The sequence below is a fragment of the Vombatus ursinus genome, unplaced genomic scaffold (genome assembly GCF_900497805.2).
Source record: "Vombatus ursinus unplaced genomic scaffold, bare-nosed wombat genome assembly UNPS02014809.1, whole genome shotgun sequence".
Classification (NCBI taxonomy): Eukaryota; Metazoa; Chordata; class Mammalia; order Diprotodontia; family Vombatidae; genus Vombatus; species Vombatus ursinus.
Genome location: NW_020954587.1, coordinates 20,972,551 through 20,981,967, shown reverse-complemented (window position 1 = coordinate 20,981,967; position 9,417 = coordinate 20,972,551).

The window sequence follows — 9,417 nt, the reverse complement described above, 5'->3', positions numbered from 1 at the left end:
CCTCCCATCATTGAAACAAGATTTCCCAATTTCTTTACTCCCTTACCAATCCCTCCCTTAGCTTTTTCACCCATATAAGCTCACAACTTGCTGAGAGACTACAGGAGCTATTCTGTTAGCCTTTATTGTTAGCCCTTGACATGCATAGTGTGCATCACATATTCCTCTCTGTTTTCCTTCCCTCCTCCCTTTCATGTGTCTTATCATTCTATAATTTAGTCCCCCTCCAAAAAAACAAAAGATTAACTTGTAGATTGGATTTTCAGAGATTTACTTCATGATGTTTCAGGCCTGTTTCTCCTACATCACTTCTGTTTGATTTCTGCTTTAACCCTTGCCTCCTTTTGTGAGGGAAGGAAAGGAGGAAATCTCTTATGGTCTCTCTGTTCCTGTTGTTTTCATCTTTGGTTGCTGTATTTACTTTTATCATATACCTGTTTTCTGAAGTATTCGAATCAATAAACATTTATCCTTTTTTGGGGGGGGCGGGTAGGCAATTGGGGTTAAGTGACTTGCTCAGGGTCACACAGCTAGTAAGTGTCAAGTATCCGAAGCCAGATTTGAACTCAGGTCCTCATGACTCCAAGGCCAGAGCTCTATCCACTGCACCACCTAGTTCCCCTTCAATAAATATTTATTAAGCAACTATTACGTTCCAGGCACCACGCCAAGTGCTGGGGATACAAAAAGAGGCAAAAGACTATCCCTGCACTGAAAGAGCTTACAATCTAATAAGGGAGACAATATTCAAACAAATATATACAAAATAAGCTATATATAAGATAAATAGGAAATGACAGAGGAAGACACTAGAATTCAGAGGGGATGGGAAAGGCTTCCCGTAGAAGGTAGGATTTTGTTTGGGACTTAAAGGAAGCCAGGGGAGAGGGAGTCAGTGTAAGAGCAGAGGAGGGAGAGTGTTCCAGGCATGGGGGACAGTCAGTGAAAATGTCTGGAGCTGAGAGATGCAGTGTCTTGTTCATAGAATAGCAAGGAGACCAGTGTTACTGAATTGAAGAGTACATGTTGGAGGGTAAAGTATTTCAATAGCAAATAATTTCTTTCTGATTTTCTTTCCAGGACTGCTTACAAAACCTCTTTTTATTGAATATTCATTTTGCATCTTGAGCTCCTTTGCTTTCTTCCATTCTCTCTTATAGATTCTAGTATATGCAGAATGTCTTATGGTATTTGAATTTTCTTTCCTTTACATTTGAAGCTCTTTCTCCTAGGCACTTAGAGAATTCATTGTTTGTCAATGGGATTGTTAAATTTAACCACAATGTGTTTTGAAGTTTGCAGTATAGTATTTTTTTGGGGGGGAGGTGTAAAGAAATCATTTGAATGACACTTTGTCCTCTGTGTTCAGTAGTTTGGGGGACATTTTCTTGTTGTATTTCTTGCATTATGACGTTCAAGTTCTTTGACTGGTTCTGTTCTTCTGGGAGACTCATTATCCTTAGCTTATTGCTCCTCATTCTTTCTTCAAGATCAATGTATTTTCCTTGTATGTATGTCATGTTTTCTTTCAATAGTATTTGCTTTCCTGTTTATCTTCTTACAGAGTCTTCACTTTTATGTATTTGAATTCCCAGTAAGTGTGTATATGTTCAGTCATTTTCAGTTGTGTCTAACTCTATGACCCCATTTGGGGTTTTCTTGGTAGAAATACTGGCCATTTCCTTACCCAGCTCATTTTACAGATGAGGAAACTGAGGCAAACGGGGTTAACTGGCTTGTCTAGGGTCACAGAGTTAGCAAGTGGCTGTGACATTTTAAAAGTTTGAGAGACATAATTTCTGGGTAATTAATCATTTTATTAATAATGCTAGCATTTTATTAATAAAAGGAATGGCGATTTGGCCATCTCTCTCTTGGACCAAAGGGAATCGTGGTAGCCAGCTCATAGCTTGTATGCCCTTGGAAAAGTGGGTGTACTGGAGGATGGCATTCAACTCTGATTGGTTAACAATTAATGATAGGTGGACTTAGTCTGATGAGGCACTGGGAGAGTGACATCATGTCATTCTTAGACAAAGGGACTACTTCTACACCCAGACCACCCACAGCCTTGGTCAACTTATTCAAAGAATTTATCCCCACCCAAACCTGTGTAGAGCACACTGGGCTTCCCCACCTTATATTAAATTCCTTGTAAGATTGGGTGGGATCTGACCACATTGAGGAGAAAGTTAATTCAATCTTTAGAGACTGAGTTTTGAAATAGGGACTTTTGAAAAAAAAGGGGAAACTCTGGGTATCTCCAAATCATTGGTTATTAATACTAATTTCTCTCATGTCTGAGATCAAATTTGGGTTTAGAAAGAAGAGTCTTCCTAACTGCAGTCCTGACACTCTATTCACTACACCAAATAGCTGCCCAAATGTGTGTATCTCATATATATATACATATATAGACAAATATAAAACGTCTACATATATAAATAAGTCTATATGTATGTATCGGTATATATTCATATGTACATATATTCATACTATATATATATATATATGAACACACATATACATGTTAAATGTTTATATATATTAAATGTGAAACCCCTATTAGAAAAATTTGATTAAAAGATTTTTGCTTGTCCACTACTTCATACCTAGGATAAGAATCCTAGGCATACTAATTTTGTTTGGGTAGAACCTTTTCAGTTTCTTGTAATCAAAGTTATCTGTTTTCTTTTCTAATTGCCTATATCCACTTTTTGGTTAAGAACAAATCTGCTGATAGCTGCGAAATGCTTATGGTCTGATTCTGTTCTTTTTTTTTTTATTGTGATGTTTCTATTTACCATGTATTGTGGAATATGGTGTAAATGTAGACTGTATTATGGAATATTATGTAAAGTGTGGGTCTAACTAATTTCTTCCAGACTGTTTTCCAGTTTCCCAGCAGTTTCAACAAAAAGGGATAATTTGTTTTTTCCAGCTTGACAAACACTGGGTTTTCGATTTCCATTGTTTCTGAATCTCCCTAGTCTTGACTATTCCATTGCTCTGCCTCTCTGTTTTAAAAACATTTCCATATGGTTTTAATGACTACTGTTTTACAATATGATTGGAAGTCTGTAAGTGCTATTCTCATTTGCCCCTAACTCTTTTCATAATTTCCTTGATATTCTATATTTTTCCCAAATGAATTCTCAAAATCTGAAAGGGTCTTTACCCCATTCCCTCACACAGGTGTTACAACCCCTACTAGATGGTAAACTCTTAGCAAGGGCAAGAATCTCACCTTTGTATTCCCCTCAGAGCTTTGTATTAGTAGCCCATGTAGACGCTGAGGGTCTCTGTCCCAAATCCATCACATTGGCAAGTCAAATACCCAGAGGGAGGCTATATCCTCCCTTCATAGTTCTGGGAGAATCTTAAGGAATTGGGGTGATTGTCCTACTAATTGTACTATTCTAAACCCTCATTTACTGTCTTCCTGTCAATACTAATCGCCAACTACCAATTAATACATCCTCAATATCACTGATACCTATAATTAGAACCTCATTATCAATTTGTCTAGTTGATTTCTCCTTAACCAATTAACTTGAATTAGCTTCTACAAAAGGATATTTACAGAACAGGTATAAGAAGATCCAAATCAAGAAATAGCCTTCCAAACCAGGACATGCTCTCCCTTTTACATCTCAGTTCTTGGGTGGGCTCAAACTTAAAGTGGTAGCTACCAGCATTGTTCTTTATACCTCCTGGTCCACTTCCAAATGTGGCATAGCCAGAGGAATATTTGCTCCCTTGTTTGCAGGACAGGGTCATTCTGGATTTGGCTGCTGGACCTCTACTGACTCTTCTGACCTTTTAAAGCAACCAAGGTCATAGTCTGGCCCCTTCCCTCTCTGATATTCATTCAAAAGGGAATAAGGAAAAATGTTTTGAAATTATGTAAGACATAGAGAGGTATAAATTATAGAATATGGAGTTGTGACTAAAAGAGAAGAGGATGGTGGTATCCAAGAGGCAGGTGACTGGTAATATTTCCCTTTTCTCATCTCAAGGTCCCTTAAGAAAAAGATCACAGAAGTCCTTGAGGTCTTGATACCTCTGCCACCTGTATGAACTTTTAGATCAGTATGAAACCAAAACATCCAGTCACTTTAGCGTTGGAATACTGGTCCAGAACTGTGTGTCACTCATCTATAGAGTCATAAGTCTAGAAAAAGTTGATTTGGATTCACAACAGGGATGGAGGTATAGTACTTCATTTCAAGGGCATGGGGTGGTGGTGTTTACACTTCTGTTCCTGTTATACTTTCTCAGTAAATATCCCTTTGGAAAGGCTAATGATCTTAATCAGCTATTGATATTGAGGTAACAGCAACTGGTCAAAATGATATTGGGTAAATAGGTGAATGGTATTGTGGGAAATATTAACAGGTGAGGATATTGGGGGAACACCCTATATCCCCTCAGGAGTTTCCTGACCATTTGGGGGAGGGAGGAGAAACAATTTTGCCCTGTGGACCTGACCTGCTGGTGCTCATTGGATTTGGGAGAGTAAGCCTAGAATCTACAGAGGCTACATTTGTCCTGTTAGGTAACTTTTTGTGTGCACATGTCTTATTTCATCAACTAGACTATATATTTTAATACTTGTGTCATACAATTTTATGTAGAAGATTCATTTTCTTTATCTTCTTTTTTCATATAAAATATTAATCATAGAATAATATTAATATTCAGTCTGAAGTTAGAGCAAAGAAATATGGTGGGATGCCATTGAGAAAAATGTTAGATGACTGGAGAAGTCAGATTAGAATTTGAAATTAATTTTATTAATACACATTATACACATGCCCTTTGAGAAAAAGAAGCTTCAGATACAAATAAGTATTAACTATCCAAGTTCTTTGGTTGATTTAGATAAACTCTAAATCTCTATAAATCATGGACTTCAAGAATTTAAAAATGGAACTGGCAAAGTTTGCTTAAGCAGATTTTTATGGAATTGACAGAATAATATCTATACAATGGAAGTTGTAATATGGAGTTTCGAAAGCTTAGCATAGTACCTGGCAATTCATAAATGGTTGTTGATTGATTGATTACCTGGTACAGAATGGCTTGCTGAGAACCTTCAGCACCCTGATGATGTTTGCAAATATTTATCCCCAATATTAATAATATTAATAAAAACAATAATAATAGATTCCACAAACTGAAAGGTCTACTCTTACATGACTTAAAAAGTTATTTAATTTACAACTGGGATGCAATATAGTAGAATGGATAGAGAGCTTACATAATAATCAATAAGACCTAGGTTTAATTCTTAATTCTGATACAAAATGGCTACAAGACTGTGGGAAAATCACTTAACAGAGCAAAAGAAAAAAAAAGAAAATTCCAAAAGAAATGGTCGAGTTGCAGCAAGAATTTGAGAAATCACTGCTGCCAAAATCTGAAGTGCTTATTTTGCAGGGAAAATTTACTTTTAAGAAACTTCAAGAGCAACAGGAGATTGAAGAAAAATAAAATTTGACTATTTCTTTTCTCCCTGTTAATTATTTACAAGTGTGTCTTGGTATAAGATCATATTTTAGAACCAGAGAGCACTTTTAGAGATGACTTTGTCCAAAATCTTCATTTTATAGATGAGGCTCAGAGTTAATTGATGACATGTCCAAGGGTTCATAGGTAATATTGGCAGAGCTCATCCTAAAATCTGTTTTCTGACTCCTAGCACTTTATATCACAATAATTCAATAATGACCAATAATCTTACTAATCTTAATATTTGGGACTATTGATTTTTCCTCAAGCATACTGTAATCATGTAACATAGTTGCTAAGACATGAAAAAATGAATATACAAGATCTGATTTCTAGTCACTTTCAGTAAAATATCAAGGTTCTGAATATTCAAATGATAAAAGCAATATTTGTAAGACCATGGAATCTTATTGCAGCCTATATCCCTTAAGCAAAAAGACAGGGAAGCACACTCAATTTTTTTAAAACCCATACTTTAGCTACATACTTTGAAGAATATTGATTTTTATAAAGTTAAATTTTATAAATCGTTCATGGAATAGTGTGTCTAGTCCCACAAATGTGAATAGTTAAGAGTCACCCAGGTTACTTCATTTTCAATTGTCACTAACAATTTAACTCCCCTCACCCCTTTTTTCCCCAGTGATGCTAAGACTTAATATTGTGGTTTGATTATGTATACAGAGTTTAGTCTGACTATATCTTGAGCAAGATTGTACCTGTGAGATAAAAAGCTTTTCCAGGTATTCACCTTCGTACAAGTTTTAGTTCTTCAAATATTTCCCATGCGTGTAACACAGATGCTAAAAACAAATGGCACAATGGATAGAGCACCAGACTTGGAGTCATGAAGACCTGAGCTGCAATCTGGCCTCAGACACTTATTAACTCTGTGACCCTATGCTAGTGACTTAACCTCTTTCTGTCTTAGTTTCCTCAAATGTAAAATGGGGATCATAATAACACCTACTTTACAAGGATCAAATTGTTGTAAGGATCAAATGAGATAATAATTGTAAAGTGTTTAGCACAGTTCCTGGCACATCATAATGCTACGCAAATATTACAAGAATAATAATAATAATAACAATAATTACCATATTTACTTTATTATTATACATATAATATGATATTATTATATCGATTTATATTTATTATAATGATGACAGTTATTATTATTATTAGGAAAGTCTCACTGACATTTCTTTAAAGAAAGAAAAGAGGAAAAAGTAGAGCCTAGGAATAGCCTAGGATATTAATTAAATCATTATAGCCTAGGATAGTAATTAAATCATTATAGATTCTTGTTGGATCATAGCTTTGAAGCTACAAGGGACCATGGAGACTATCTAATACTACTCCCTCATTTTATAGATGATTAGCTGAGTCCCAGTGAGGTTAAGAGACTTATTCAAGGTGGAAGAAAGTGATAGAGACAGGATTCAAGCCCAAGTCTTTTTATCCTGTATTCTTTCAAAAGCTTCTCCTTTTGTAATGCTACTTTATAGCTCATTTTTATTGTCTTTGCTGACACACTCCATTACAGGAAATATCAAATACCGCAGGGATAACTTAAAAGAATTCCCCTTAAGTCGAATGCCTCACAAGAGCAGGTTGTGAGAGGCCAATGTATTTAGTATCAATAAATTGATAAATATGTCATCTGACATTGTGAATATTCAAGAGAAAATGACTCAATCCATATGCATATTTAAAAATGTGTAATTAGTTATAGTCTATCATTTCAGATTATAGTAAGAAAGGCTACAGCTAGTTTCCAGTTATGTGATAAATACCAATCAAATTATTGGATTATCTATGACTTTTGTTTTTCTTCTTCTTCACAGTTCAATTTTATACACTTCTATAATTTAATGAGGATAGAAGATGAAAGATGAATCTGTTATTGTTAAAAGATCCTGTTAATAACTCTAATGACAGTTTTGGTAAGGGTGTTACTGTAAATTTATGGCTAAAATGAGGATTGCATATTATCATGTATATCAGTAATCACTTCTATCTTTGTACTCAATTACCATAGAAATTCATTCTGAAATATTGCCCTGACTCTTGATTTCCTTCAATGGAACAAAACTGCTTAGGCTCCAGTTGCATTTTTTATGTTTGCATTTTTCTGCCTCATTATTAATATTTTATTTTATTAATATTTATTTGTATGCTTGTTTGTACATTTATTTGTATATTCATTTACAGAACATGTGAATTTAATAGTCCCTTCTAGTTGAAGAGAAAATTAACATAGAAATGTAAACAACTAACCTACTGGATTCAGGGAAAGACCAAGATTTTCAAGGACTTTTTCAAAGATTCAGACTCCATGTTTTTAATGTCTGATCATGCTCTTTCCTATGTGTCTTCTTTGTATATCACATGTGTCAGTTATCTCTGTAGGCTACTGTGTTCTTGGATCAAATATGATTTATGTAGTCATCATATTTAGTCCCTGAAAGAACTTATTGATATTAAATACATTAATATGATTCCCTGCTTTTTTTCTACTCATCTTTTCCTAATGTAGAAATGTATTTCTAGTATTCACTATCATGGTCATAAGGGATAGTTTTCTTGACCTAAAAGTCAATGTAAATACACATTGACTTTCCATTTCCTTTCCTTTTGAATTAGTTGCAACGTTTGTAAGTCCCTATGCATTAAAATAAAAGTGTATTTAAATGGGGAATAATGATAGACAAATGAATCTTGTGAAGAAAGCAAAAAATTTAGTGCCCCATTACTTACTGCAGGAGTTTTATTTGTTTTATGGTTTTGAATATGGCATATTTTGCCCAATTTTCTTTTATTTTGCTCTTTCAGAAGTGTAGTCTATATTCTCTCAGCTATACTTCTTTCTATTTTTGGTTCCCTACTGCATTTTACTTACATCTTCTTCCTCCATATGTGTTTAAATACCATTTTCCTCCAACACAAAGGATAAAAAAATATCCCTTTTTGTAACTGGCCAAAGAAGAAATATCATAGTTTTAGTCACTTAAAAAAATAACAATTTAGAAATTTAATCTGGGTTTGTTTGGACTACAAATTTGTGAAATAACTAGCACTGTTTATAATCAAAGTATTAAAGGTTACTGTGTTAAATATGCCACTGCTAAGTTTATTGTGTAATTACTTTATTTGTAATTTTCCCCCCGGTATTAAAAAAGTCTTTGATATCCTGGTAGGTGATATAATATAGACTGCCAAAAGGACTACCAAAAGAGATTTTATTCCTCAAATGAAATTTTCATTGTTATGGAGAAGCTTTATCTCCAAGGCTTTGCTTTATGAAGTGATTGCATGCCTGTGAGGAAAAATATAATTTGTTCTTTTGGCTTTAGTCAGTCTCTCATTGTCAATAATGTAACTTTGGACAATGGTCTGCCAAGGAGCTTGGAGTCCAGATGATTCCTTCACTTTCATAGATAGATCTTAGCCATTAACTTATCAAAGGTTACTTAGTAAATGGCTTGAATAGCACTGATAAACTTACTTGCATACAAGGTCCTTTATAGCACTTAGTTTTCAGGACAGCTCTTTGACCTATATTCTTCTCATTATTTCTTGGTGGTGAGTTATTAGATACTGTTTAAAGTACTCACTCTCCAGCCCTGGTGGGCCACAAACCATGTGAAGTAATCTGCCCTGATTGGAGGGAACATATGTGTGGGGAACTTGAAATGTAGGTAAACAAAAAAGTGTTCTCATATTATGTATTTTTGTATGGATCTCTGTTCTGGTAATTACTTCTAATAATGAAGTTATCCTATTGTAGTGCTTTCCTTTTACCAAAGGATTTAGAAAAACAAGAATCCAGTTCTCCCCTTGACAAAAAGTCAGGTCAGCAGCAGTTTCTATCTGGTGGTTCTGGTGGTGGTTGAGGGATTG